The following is a 15,357-nucleotide window of genomic DNA, read 5'->3' on the forward strand; positions in this document are numbered from 1 at the left end:
CTGCCACCCTGATGGATGTGAGAGATGCCACCCTGATAGATGGGAGAGCTGTGTGTGTGTGTGTCCAGCCCCCTGTAGTGCAGTAATGAGTCAGATCTAGCAGACAGACAGACGGATGGATGGACGGACGCACCCTGGGGAAGGAACGGTTTAGCAGAGGCTTCAGATAAGAACATTTAGTTTGTGTTTCAGGCTGTGTGTGTTTCAGGCTGGAAATAAATGTGTGTTTACTAGGACTCTGGCTAGACTGGAGGCTGGAATGACTCATCTGTTGAGAATGAGTGACTTAACGAGCTGTATGTTTTAAGAAGGACAGAATGAGAGGCGAGGACAGAGGAGAGAAGAAGAAAGGAAGAAGAGAGAAAGGAGAAGAGAGGAGAGTGTGTGTGTACGTGCATGCATGCGTGTGCATACATGAGTGCGTGTATCTGTATGCCTGTGTGTCTGTGATCTATGGACTTTGGGCTCTCAAAGACAAACTGTAGGAATAAAAGGCCTGTCAGATATGAGGGAGAGTGTTGGCCTGCAGGCAACACAGAGCTGAAACACATCATACAGTACAGCAGGCTATTCACACCTTCAATTTGTGTGTGTGTGTGTGTGTTTGTGTTGGAGTTTGTGTGCGTGCATGTGTTATATGCATGCACAGCATCACAATAGGAAAGTTTTCTTCCTGCCTCAATGCCCACAAGACTGACTACTCACAGTGAAAAATACTAAGGGGCTGATCTGATAGGCTGGTTCCTCTCTAGGTTTCTTCCTAGGTTTGGGCCTTTCACGGGAGTTTTTCCTAGCCACCGTGCTTCTACACCTGCATTGCTTGCTGTTTGGGGTTTTAGGCTGGGTTTCTGTACAGCACTTTGAGATATCAGGTGATGTAAGAAGGGCTATATAAATACATTTGATTTGATTTGATCTGGGGAGACCATGTAGAATGAGCACTAGCAGAGAGCTATAGGTGCCAGATGATAAGATTCAGCCACCACAGGTCTGTCCAGCAAGAACAAGTCAGAAGTCAACAGAACAGGTTTATTGCACATATTGGGTTCAACACCAGTCTGGTCACCTGTGATACAAGTCAGTATTCGACGTCCATCGATGTCTGAGGATGTCAGGACATGACCTGGAAACCAGACACAAGGGGCAACAGTAGGTTTATGTTTAAGCATCTGCCTCTAATTCTAAAGGTTGCAAGTTCAAATCCAGCGATAGAAAGTTCTTTTTTAGATTTTTGTTTTAAGCCTATCCCGAACCTTAACCCTTAACTTAACGATCCAGAGTTAACGCCCAACCTTAATATGTCGGCGTTGAAGCCTAAACTTAACCCTAACCTTAAAAATTGGAAGTTAATGCCTAAACCTAAGCATAAACACTTAGAAATGTGACATTTGCAACAACTTCGAAATGTTACGTTTGAGAAACATGGATGAACGTCCAATTCTGACATGAGACTGTGAGAGCTAGTTGTTCAACACACCACACTCCTCTTTAATGACGGCTCAAAGTAAAAGTGGTTCTATGGCGGACTAGAATAAATAACAATAATGCATCTCTGGAATAGTATTTTAGGCTAGATATAATATACACATACTGCACACTGACATATGAATGATAGGAATAGTGTATACAGGATACAGTAATAACATACTATCTAAACATTACCATGCAGGATACAGTAATAACATAATATCTAAACATTACCATGCACTAATGACCAGAAAGTATTACCACAATTGTAGGACTAGTTACAATAAAGCATACAGGTGAATAATGCACACAACAGAGAAGGACCACTGATAAGCATAGGCCACATCTACACAAATGCAATGACGCAGGAAGTGTCTGCTCTAGCAACAGAAACGTGACCATACTGTAAACAGGATCTGCGCATGTGCACAAGAACATGACCAACGTGGGATAGTAACTGCTCCACGAGAAAGGCAGGCTAAATGAGGCAAACGCTACATAAGGCTAAATACAGGACATGGTAGCATGAGGCTACACAGTGGTTGTATATGTCCATAAACATAATGATATGCATTTCTAGACAATATGAACATAATATATAGGCTATCCTAAACAAGGCATGTGGTACACATCATTACAAGCTAGCATGACTGGCTAACATCTTGGCTAGCAGGCTAAATGTAGCATGACGCACATGGAAAACGAATAACTAAATAAACCTTATAGACATCATAAATACTCTACAGCCTTAGCAACACCCAACTAAAATCCCAATCATTTCTAACGGTACTTACGGTTAGATCCACGCACTAAGCACGGGTCAAATACAAAAATACAAGAAACATGAGGAACAGTCCAGCAAGTCCATACTCTTCTGACTGTGATCTCACTCTGACAGCAGGAGCAGGGTTCAGTGAGATGCACAGGGAATAGTGAACTATCATTGGCTGATACAAGTGGGGTGACTTGGAGGTACCACTATGGTGAAAATAAGGGGTGCAGCAGCATAGCTTGACGATGGTCTCAGGACTGGATACTTTGGTGGCTAAACCTTATCAACTAGCACCTATAGCTCTCTACTAGTGCCTGTTCTACATGGTCCTCACAAGCTTGCGGTGACCAGTAGACAGAAGATCGGTTGCATGCTATCCGGGAGTGGTCCAAGGTCCTCTACCACAGCACAGCTCTCATCTCAGACCTGATGCTACTCGAGACCTAGCAGGAGCTCAAAAAGATGGAGAAAAGGATGGAGCAGCTCATGGCTACACTAGTCAAACCACGCCCACAACCAGCTGAACCTCCAGTGTCACAGGCTCATACCAGCACACCACGGAGGGCGAGCTCAGTATCTACGATGAGAAGAAGATCACCACCATTGGTCACCAAAAGGGATGCCCATCCTGACCAAGTGGAGGCTGACCAGTCCCCTTTCTCATGCACCATCGTTCACTGCCAGCTGCTGTGGCTCATATTCAAGAGGATGCTGAAGATTTAACCCCTGCAGCCCCACATCACTCTCTCAAGCCTAAAGTTGATCATCAGCGCCTCCATCAGCATGAACCCTCGACAACGCCCTCACCGTTAGCATCAGAGTCGCCATCAGCCCCAGTCTTGGATCACAGTGGTGCTAGAGCCCTCTCCAGGGAAGGAGAAGTTACCAGAGCTCACCCTGAGAGAGCACCCTACTCCAGCCAACGTATCTGTCAGGAATCAAGGTAAGACCCAGATGCAGACACGTCGAGTTGACAATGGTTTAATATTCCAACAGGGACAGGCAATAGACAGGTTGGCAGGCAATAGACAGGTCAAGGCAGGCAGGGGTCAGGAAACCAGATGTGGGGCAACGGTACCGGACGGCAGGCAGGCTCAGGGTCAGGGTAGGCAGGGTCAACAATCCAGAGGTGGGGCAAAGGTACAGGTCGGCAGGCAGGGTCAACAATCCAGAGGTGGGGCAAAGGTACAGGTCGGCAGGCAGGCTCAGGATCAGGGTAGGCAGAGTGGTCAGGCAGGCGGGCTCAGAGTCAGGACAGGCAAGGTTCAAAAACCAGGAGGGCGAGAAAAAGAGAGACTGGGAAAAGCAGGAGCTGAGAACAAAAATGTTGGTTGACCTGACAAAAAGATGAACTGGCAACGGACAGACAGAGAACACAGCTATAATTACACAGGGGATAATGGGGAAGATGGGTGACACCTGGAGGGGGTGGAGACAATCACAAGGACAGGTGAAACAGATCAGGGTGTGACAGTATCAGAATGTCAGTCAGACCCTGTCTGGTGGGGTTTACCTCATCCTACCTTCCAAGTCTAACCTGTCGCCATCCAATGGTGTCAGCCTGCCCCCAATCTGCTCAGGCTGGCCCGGCTCGTCAGCCCCTGCCTGGTGGGACTTGCCTGTCACCACCTTGTGGTCTCTGCTAGCCACTACTGCTATTACCCTGCTAGCTCCAGTCTCTAGAACCTCACCCTCTGCCCTACTAGGACCTCAGTTCATAGTCCCTATAGCCCAAGCAGGTCCAGAGCATCTTAGCCCTCAGTTTCCTGATCACCTAATGCCTTTACAGTCTCCTGCTATGCTAGGTCCCTAGTTTCCTATCCCAGTAGGCACAGCGCTTTCTGTCCCAATAGGCCAATGGTCCCGTGTGGCTCAGTTGGTAGAGCATGGTGTTTGCAACGCCAGGGTTGTGGGTTCAATTCCCACGGGGAACCAGTACGGAGAAAAAAATGTATGAAATGTATGCATTCACTACTGTAAGTCTCTCTGGATAAGAGCGTCTGCTAAATGACTAAAATGTAAATGCCTAACATCCCCCAACTCACAGTCTGTAGCCCAGTCAGGCCCCAAGTTACTAACTCTGGGACCAGGGGTCCAGCTCTCTCCCATCTTTGTGTCTTTTTCACCCTCTCTTTCAGGTGTGCAGCTGTCTTCCGTCCTGATATCTCTGTCCCTTGCTGCTGTGGGGATCCAGCTGATTTCAGCTCCTATTATTTACCTCATACATACAGTACATAATACACACACACTCGGTCACCCACAATTATTTCTGTTAACCTCATACGTACAGTACATAACACACACACACTCTGTCACCCACAATTATTTCTGTTTACCTCATACGTACAGTACATAACACACACACACTCTGTCACCCACAATTATTTCTGTTTACCTCATACGTACAGTACATAACACACACACACTCTGTCACCCACAATTATTTCTGTTAACCTCATACGTACAGTACATAATACACACACACTCGGTCACCCACAATTATTTCTGTTAACCTCATACATACAGTACATAATACACACACACACTCCGTCACCCACAATTATTTCTGTTAACCTCATACATCCAGTACATAATACACACACACACTCCGTCACCCACAATTATTTCTGTTAACCTCATACATGCAGTACATAATACACACACACTCTGTCACCCACAATTATTTCTGTTAACCTCATACGTACAGTACATAATACACACACACTCTGTCACCCACAATTATTTATGTTAACCTCATACATACAGTACATAATACACACACACTCGGTCACCCACAATTATTTATGTTAACCTCATACATACAGTACATAATACACACACACTCTGTCACCCACAATTATTTCTGTTAGCCTCATACATCCAGTACATAATACACACACACTCGGTCACCCACAATTATTTCTGTTAACCTCATACATACAGTACATAATACACACACACTCGGTCACACACAATTATTTCTGTTAACCTCATACATACAGTACATAATACACACACACTCGGTCACCCACAATTATTTATGTTAACCTCATACATACAGTACATAATACACACACACTCGGTCACCCACAATTATTTCTGTTAACCTCATACATCCAGTGCATAATACACACACACTCCGTCACCCACAATTATTTATGTTAACCTCATACATACAGTACATAATACACACACACACTCCGTCACCCACAATTATTTCTGTTAACCTCATACATCCAGTACATAATACACACACACACTCCGTCACCCACAATTATTTCTGTTAACCTCATACATGCAGTACATAATACACACACACTCTGTCACCCACAATTATTTCTGTTAACCTCATACGTACAGTACATAATACACACACACTCTGTCACCCACAATTATTTATGTTAACCTCATACATACAGTACATAATACACACACACTCGGTCACCCACAATTATTTATGTTAACCTCATACATACAGTACATAATACACACACACTCTGTCACCCACAATTATTTCTGTTAGCCTCATACATCCAGTACATAATACACACACACTCGGTCACCCACAATTATTTCTGTTAACCTCATACATACAGTACATAATACACACACACTCGGTCACACACAATTATTTCTGTTAACCTCATACATACAGTACATAATACACACACACTCGGTCACCCACAATTATTTATGTTAACCTCATACATACAGTACATAATACACACACACTCGGTCACCCACAATTATTTCTGTTAACCTCATACATCCAGTGCATAATACACACACACTCCGTCACCCACAATTATTTATGTTAACCTCATACATACAGTACATAATACACACACACTCTGTCACCCACAATTATTTCTGTTAACCTCATACATACAGTACATAATACACACACACTCGGTCACCCACAATTATTTATGTTAACCTCATACATACAGTACATAATACACACACACTCGGTCACCCACAATTATTTATGTTAACCTCATACATACAGTACATAATACACACACACTCGGTCACCCACAATTATTTATGTTAACCTCATACATACAGTACATAATACACACACACTCTGTCACCCACAATTATTTCTGTTAACCTCATACATACAGTACATAATACACACACACTCGGTCACCCACAATTATTTATGTTAACCTCATACAGTACATAATACACACACACTCGGTCACACACAATTATTTCTGTTAACCTCATACATGCAGTACATAATACACACACACTCTGTCACCCACAATTATTTCTGTTAACCTCATACGTACAGTACATAATACACACACACTCTGTCACCCACAATTATTTATGTTAACCTCATACATACAGTACATAATACACACACACTCGGTCACCCACAATTATTTATGTTAACCTCATACATACAGTACATAATACACACACACTCTGTCACCCACAATTATTTCTGTTAGCCTCATACATCCAGTACATAATACACACACACTCGGTCACCCACAATTATTTCTGTTAACCTCATACATACAGTACATAATACACACACACTCGGTCACACACAATTATTTCTGTTAACCTCATACATACAGTACATAATACACACACACTCGGTCACCCACAATTATTTATGTTAACCTCATACATACAGTACATAATACACACACACTCGGTCACCCACAATTATTTCTGTTAACCTCATACATCCAGTGCATAATACACACACACTCCGTCACCCACAATTATTTATGTTAACCTCATACATACAGTACATAATACACACACACACTCCGTCACCCACAATTATTTCTGTTAACCTCATACATCCAGTACATAATACACACACACACTCCGTCACCCACAATTATTTCTGTTAACCTCATACATGCAGTACATAATACACACACACTCTGTCACCCACAATTATTTCTGTTAACCTCATACGTACAGTACATAATACACACACACTCTGTCACCCACAATTATTTATGTTAACCTCATACATACAGTACATAATACACACACACTCGGTCACCCACAATTATTTATGTTAACCTCATACATACAGTACATAATACACACACACTCTGTCACCCACAATTATTTCTGTTAGCCTCATACATCCAGTACATAATACACACACACTCGGTCACCCACAATTATTTCTGTTAACCTCATACATACAGTACATAATACACACACACTCGGTCACACACAATTATTTCTGTTAACCTCATACATACAGTACATAATACACACACACTCGGTCACCCACAATTATTTATGTTAACCTCATACATACAGTACATAATACACACACACTCGGTCACCCACAATTATTTCTGTTAACCTCATACATCCAGTGCATAATACACACACACTCCGTCACCCACAATTATTTATGTTAACCTCATACATACAGTACATAATACACACACACTCTGTCACCCACAATTATTTCTGTTAACCTCATACATACAGTACATAATACACACACACTCGGTCACCCACAATTATTTATGTTAACCTCATACATACAGTACATAATACACACACACTCGGTCACCCACAATTATTTATGTTAACCTCATACATACAGTACATAATACACACACACTCGGTCACACACAATTATTTCTGTTAACCTCATACATACAGTACATAATACACACACACTCGGTCACCCACAATTATTTCTGTTAACCTCATACATCCAGTGCATAATACACACACACTCGGTCACCCACAATTATTTATGTTAACCTCATACATACAGTACATAATACACACACACTCTGTCACCCACAATTATTTCTGTTAGCCTCATACATCCAGTAGATAATACACACACACTCGGTCACCCACAATTATTTCTGTTAACCTCATACATACAGTACATAATACACACACACTCGGTCACACACAATTATTTCTGTTAACCTCATACATACAGTACATAATACACACACACTCGGTCACCCACAATTATTTATGTTAACCTCATACATACAGTACATAATACACACACACTCGGTCACCCACAATTATTTCTGTTAACCTCATACATCCAGTGCATAATACACACACACTCCGTCACCCACAATTATTTATGTTAACCTCATACATACAGTACATAATACACACACACTCTGTCACCCACAATTATTTCTGTTAACCTCATACATACAGTACATAATACACACACACTCGGTCACCCACAATTATTTATGTTAACCTCATACATACAGTACATAATACACACACACTCGGTCACCCACAATTATTTATGTTAAACTCATACATACAGTACATAATACACACACACTCGGTCACACACAATTATTTCTGTTAACCTCATACATACAGTACATAATACACACACACTCGGTCACCCACAATTATTTCTGTTAACCTCATACATCCAGTGCCTTCAGAAAGTATTCACACCCCTTGACTTTCTCCACATTTTGTTGTGTTACAGCCTGAAGTAACACCCTACACACAATACTCCATAATGAATTAAGTTTTTAGAAATGATTTGAAATGAATGAAAAATGAAATGCTGAAATATCTTGAGTCAATAAGTATTCAACGCCTTTGTTATGGCAAGCCTAAAGTTCAGGAGTAAAAATGTACTTAGCAAGTAATATAAAAGTTGCATGGACTCACTCCTGTGTGCAATAATAGTGTTTAACATGATTTTTGAATGACTACTCATCTTTGTACCCCACACATACAATTATCAGTCGAGCAGGGAATTTCAAGCACAGATTCAACAACAAAGACCATGGAGGTTTTCCAATGCCTCGCAAAAAAGGGCACCTATTGGTAGATGGGTAAATATACAAAAACAGACATTGAATATCCCTTTGAGCATGGTGAAGTTATTAATTACACTTTGGATGGTGTATCAATACACCCAGTAAATTCAAAGATACAGGCGTCCTTCCTAACTCAGTTGCCAGAGAGAAAGGAAACTGCCCAGGGATTTCACAATGAGGCCAATGGTGACTTTAAAACAATTACAGAGTTTAATGGCTGTGACAGGAGAAAATTACAACATTATAGTTATTCCACAATACTGACAGAGTGAAAAGAAGGAAGCCTGTACAGAATAAAAATATTCCAAAACATGCATCATGTTTGCAACAAGGCACTAAAGTAATACTGCTGTCACGTTTGTGTGTAGAGAAGGACCAAGGTGCAGCGTGAGTATCGTTCCACATCTTTATTAATATGTGAAACTTAGCCAGCCAGCCAGACATACAATAAACTATAAACAAAACAAAAACAACAAACCATGACGACAGCGGTGCAACATGCACTAACTCAAAATAAGATCCCACAAACAGGTGGGAAAAGGCTGCCTAAATATGATCCCCAATCAGAGACAACAATAGACAGCTGCCTCTGATTGGGAACCATATCAGGCCAACATAGAAATACATAACATAGATTTTCCACCCTAGTCACACCCTGACCTAACCAAATAGAGAATAAAAGGGAACTCTAAGGTCAGGGCGTGACAACTGCAAACTTTTTGTCCTGAATACAATGTGTTATGTTTGGGGCAAATCCATTACAACACATTACTGAGTACCACTCTCCATATATTTTCAAGCTTAGTGGTGGCTGTATCATGTTATGGGTATGCTTGTAATCGTTAAGGACTGCTGAGTTTTTCAGGCTAGAACATTTACGGAATGGAGCTAAACTCAGGCAAAATCCTACAGGTAAACCTGGTTCAGTCTGCTTTCCACCAGACACTGGGAGATTAATTCACCTTTCAGCGGGACAATAGCCTAAAACACAAGGCCAAATCTACACCTGAGTTGCTTACCAAGAAGACAGGGAATGTTCCTGAGTGGCCAACTTACAGTTTTGACTTAAATCTGCTTTAAAATCTATGGCAAGACCTGAAAATCAACAACCAATTAGATAGAGCTTGAAGAATTTTGAAAAAAATTATGGGCAAATGTTGTACAATCCAGGTGGGTGAAGTTCTTAGAGACTTACCCAGAAATATTCACAGCTGTAATCACTGTCAAAGGTGATTCTAACACATATTGACTACTTATCTAATCAAGATACTGTATATTACTGTTTTATTTTTTCATAAATGTTTTACAAATGTTAGAATGATTCTTCCACTTTGACGTTACAGAGTATTTTGTATAGATTGTTGACAATTAAATCCATTTGAAACCCACTTTGTAACAATAAAATGTGGAAAAAACAAATGGTTATGAATACTTTCTGAAGGTACATACAGTTGAAGTCAGAAGTTTACATACACCTTAACCAAATACATTTAAACTCAGTTTTTCACAAGTCCTGACATTTAATCCTAGTAAAAATTCCATGTTTTAGGTCAGCTAGGATCAACACTTTATTTTAAGAATGTGAAATGTTAGAATAATAGTAGAGAGAATGATTTATTTCAGCTTTTATTTCTTTCATCACATTCCCAGTTGGTCAGAAGTTTACATACACTCAATTAGTATTTGGTAGCATTGCCTTTAAATTGTTTAACTTGGGTCAAACGTTTTGGGTAGCCTTCTACAAGCTTCCCACAATAAGTTGGGTGAATTTTGGCCCATTCCTCCTGACAGAGCTGATGTAACTGAGTAAGGTTTGTAGGCCTCCTTGCTTGCCCACGCTTTTACAGTTCTGCCCACAAACTTTCTATAGGATTGAGATCAGGGCTTTGTGATGGCCACTCCAATACCTTGACTTTGTTGTCCTTAAGCCATTTTGCCACAACTTTGGAAGTATGCTTGGGGTTTTGTCCATTTGGAAGACCCATTTGCGACCAAGCTTTAATTTCCTGACAGATGTCTTGAGATGTTGCTTCAATATATCCACATAATTGTCCTTCCTCATGATGTCATCTATTTTGTGAAATGCACCAGTCCCTCCTGCAGCAAAGGACCCCCACAACATGATGCTGCCACCCCTGTGCTTCACGGTTGGGATGGTGTTCTTCGGCTTGCAAGCCTCCCCCTTTTTCCTCCAAACATAACGATGGTCATTATTGCCCAACAGTTCTATTTTTGTTTCATCAGAACAGAGGACAGTTGCAAACCGTAGTCTGGCTTTTTTATGGCGGTTTTGGAACAGTGGCTTCTTCCTTGCTGAGCGGCCTTTCAGGTTATGTCGATATAGGACTCGTTTTACTGTGGATATAGATACTTTTGTACCTATTTCCTCCAGCATCTTCACAAGGTCCTTTGCTGTTATTCTGGGATTGATTTGCACTTTTCGCACCAAAGTACGGTCATCTCTAGGAGACAGAACGTGTCTCCTTCCTGAGTGGTATGACAGCTGCGTGGTCCCATGGTGTTTATACTTGCATACTATTGTTTGTACAGATGAACGTGGTACCTTCAGGTGTTTGGAAATTGCTCCCAAGGATGAACCAGACTTGTGGAGGTCTACAATTCTTTTTCTGAGGTCTTGGCTGATTTCCTTTGATTTTCCCATAATGTGAAGCAAAGAGGCACTGAGTTTGAAGGTAGGCCTTGAAATACATCCACAGGTACACCTCCAATTGACTCAAATTATGTCAATTAGTCTATCAGAAGCTTCTAAAGCCATGACTTCATTTTCTGGAATTTTCCAAGCTGTTTAAAGGCACAGTCAACTTAGTGTATGTAAACTTCTGACCCACTGGAATTGTGATACAGTGAATTATAAGTGAAATAATCTGTCTGTAAACAATTGTTGGAAAAATTACTTGTGTCATGCACAAAGTAGATGTCCTAACCGACTTGCCAAAACTAGAGTTTGTTAACAAGACATTTGTGGAGTGGTCGAAAAACAAGTTTTAATGACTCCAACCTAAGTGTATGTAAACTTCCGACATCAACCGTAGGTATTCGTCTCTCCGGTCATCATCAGCTCGGAGCTTTACAGCCTCTCTGAAGGAGGCAGCTATCACACACTGCCTTTCTCTCCGGTCATCATCAGCTCTGAGCTTTACAGCCTCTCTGAAGGAGGCAGCTATCACACACTGCCTTTCTCTCCGGTCATCATCAGCTCTGAGCTTTACAGCCTCTCTGAAGGAGGCAGCTATCACACACTGCCTTTCTCTCCGGTCATGATCAGCTCTGAGCTTTACAGCCTCTCTGAAGGAGGCAGCTATCACACACTGCCTTTCTCTCCGGTCATCATCAGCTCTGAGCTTTACAGCCTCTCTGAAGGAGGCAGCTATCACACACTGCCTTTCTCTCCGGTCATCATCAGCTCTGAGCTTTACAGCCTCTCTGAAGGAGGCAGCTATCACACACTGCCTTTCTCTCCGGTCATCATCAGCTCTGAGCTTTACAGCCTCTCTGAAGGAGGCAGCTATCACACACTGCCTTTCTCTCCATAATCACACACACAAGCACACATGTGCGCGCACACAGACACACAGCAAATTAGCAATACTATCCTTATGCCTTCCACATACAACTATGACGTTTTCAGCAACGGAGGCACATGCACACACACACGCACACCTCCAGTGTCAGAATAAGATATGAGCAGCTTATTCCCATGCAGCAGCAGCAGCAGCAGCAGGGAAGCCCATCTGATAGGTGTCTGATGCATTACCATAATGATTGGTTCTCTCTGCTACACACAGGAAACACCTGCTGGAACACACTTAATACTAACCAGGACTCTCTGGAGACTGTATTACTGATTTAAAGACTAGGAATTAGCTCAGGGAGCCTTCATGTCTCAGGCAAGGTTCCTTCTCATCCAACCCAAACCACTTTCATTACGTATGTATGTATGTACAGTAGGTACAGTATTAGACATACATATTATCAAAACCCAAACTTTAGACATTTAAATAATCTATATTTTGAAACTTGTTAGGATGAGTCAGTGACAGCTTGGAGGAAGAGAATCTAGCAGCCGTTTGAACCGTTTGAACCCTCTCTCTCTCTGCTCCTCTCATTTCCAGTCGCTCCTTCATTTCTGAATTTGATACATTTAATGTAGCCTACAGTTGGTTCCTAAAATGTGAGGAAGATCTATTTATAAAATGTCTCTATGCATTTATAATGACAGTATACGTATGTAGAGCAACGTGCAGCATGCTTGGATAGTCAGAGGTTTGTAGTAATGTCACTGAGGGCCGGATGGATGGATGGATAGATGGGCACACGGACGGACAGACAGACAGGCAGGCAGGCAAACTAGACAGAGAGACAGTTACTGAGGGGTGAGACAGTGATGTTTGTAATGTAACAAGACAGTGAGACAGGTATTGAGCAGTGAGACAGTGATGTTTATAATGTTTAAGGTTAAATGGATGCGGTTGCTGTGGGTGACTGCTGCCAGGGGAAGGAAGGAGGCAGACAGGCAGGAGTAATGTTTGCCATCCTTGCTGCAGCTCATTATGTTGCCATGTACAGATAATGAGAGTGGAGCTTGCTAATTATCCACATAATCTAATGAGTACCAAGCTTTCTCCACTGACAGACATGACTGCACACAGCTGACTTTAGCCAGATTTGATCTTAATCAACAGTGGCAGAACTGATCAATCGTTCTGTTTTGTGTATGTGTGCGCTATGTGGTGTGTCTGCGTGCATGCTTGAGTGCGTGTGTCTGGCCAGATGCTGTGAGAGACAGACCTAGGATCGTTACATTTTTACTGTAATGAAAATAATCATTGGGAATATGCTAATGAGTTGAACTGTGGTTGGATGTTTTTAAAGGCCAGTTCCCCCTGGCAGCAGTCACCCACAGCAACCGCATCCATTTAACCTTAAACATTATAAACATCACTGTCTCACTGCTCAATACCTGTCTCACTGTCTTGTTACATTACAAACATCACTGTCTCACCCCTCAGTACCTGTCTCTCTGTCTAGTTTTACATTCATTATTATAAATCTCACTGCTCATGAAGGGAATGGCTCAGAGAGAGAGGGAGAGGAATAAGTGATTATCAGGGTTGAGATATATGGTCCTCAGAGACAGACAGCTACACACACATGGACAGACACACATCGTGCTGAGACCCACCCCTGAATTAGTACTTAGTAAGAGAAGCCCTTAGAAACACAGATATAATACATTCGAGATTCACTGTAGCATCATTACACAGCTTTAACCTTCCAACCCCAAAGCCCTAACCTAACCCACACCATTCTACTCCAGGCAGGAGGAAGAGGAAGGAAGAAAGGGAGAGAGAGGAGTGATGATTAAGTAGAGGGAGGAGGAAAAGGAATCAGAGTTGTGTAATCATTCAGAGAGTAGTTCATGTCTGCTGGCCACAGGTGTCTGGTAATGAATGTGTGAAAATACTTTTTTTGTGTGTGTGTGTGTGTAGCCTACAGGGCAGACAGGCTTCGTCCTCAGCTCAATACTGCTGTCACCGAGACTTCAGCATGAATAACTGAATGTTTATACTGGAGAAAAGCAGGTTTACACAGAAAAAGTTTTTATTGAATTGTGAGAAGTGTCTGTCTGTCTGTGTGTGTGTCTGTCTTGGCTTGTGCGAGCCAGAATGGCTCATTGGCTCATTGTTTCTGTAGGGTGAGGCAGCTTGATGTACAAGTACACCCACTGGACAGGATGCTAGCCTATCATAGGGCCTTACCCCAAATCTATCTCCTTAATGCTGAGTGCAAAGCAGAGATGCATCAGGTCCCATTTTTACGGTCTTTGGTATGACTCAGCCAGGGATTAAACTCACAACCTCCAATCTCAGGAGGACACTCCAACCACAAGGCCACTATCACCTTGGGTGAGGCTGGGCCAATTGTGCGCCACCCTATGGGACTCACCTAAATACTTATAATCAAACAAGGCCTTGTTTGACCAGGGCCAACCATTTTATTTAACTTTTATTTAACTAGGCAAGTCAGTTCAGAACAAATTCTTATTTACAATGACGGCCTACACCGGCCAAACCTGGACGACGCTGGGCCAATTGTGCGGCGCCCTATGAGACTCCCAATCACGGCCGGTTGTGATACAGCCTGGAATCAGGCTGTATCACAAGCACTGAGATGCAGAGCCTTAGACCGCTGCGCCACTCAAGAGCCCATGCAGAGCTAATATTTAAATAATATTCCTACAGCAAAATGTGGTTTTCATGCCAAAATATACAG

Source organism: Salmo trutta, chromosome 24 (assembly GCF_901001165.1).
Source record: "Salmo trutta chromosome 24, fSalTru1.1, whole genome shotgun sequence".
Lineage (NCBI taxonomy): Eukaryota > Metazoa > Chordata > Actinopteri > Salmoniformes > Salmonidae > Salmo > Salmo trutta.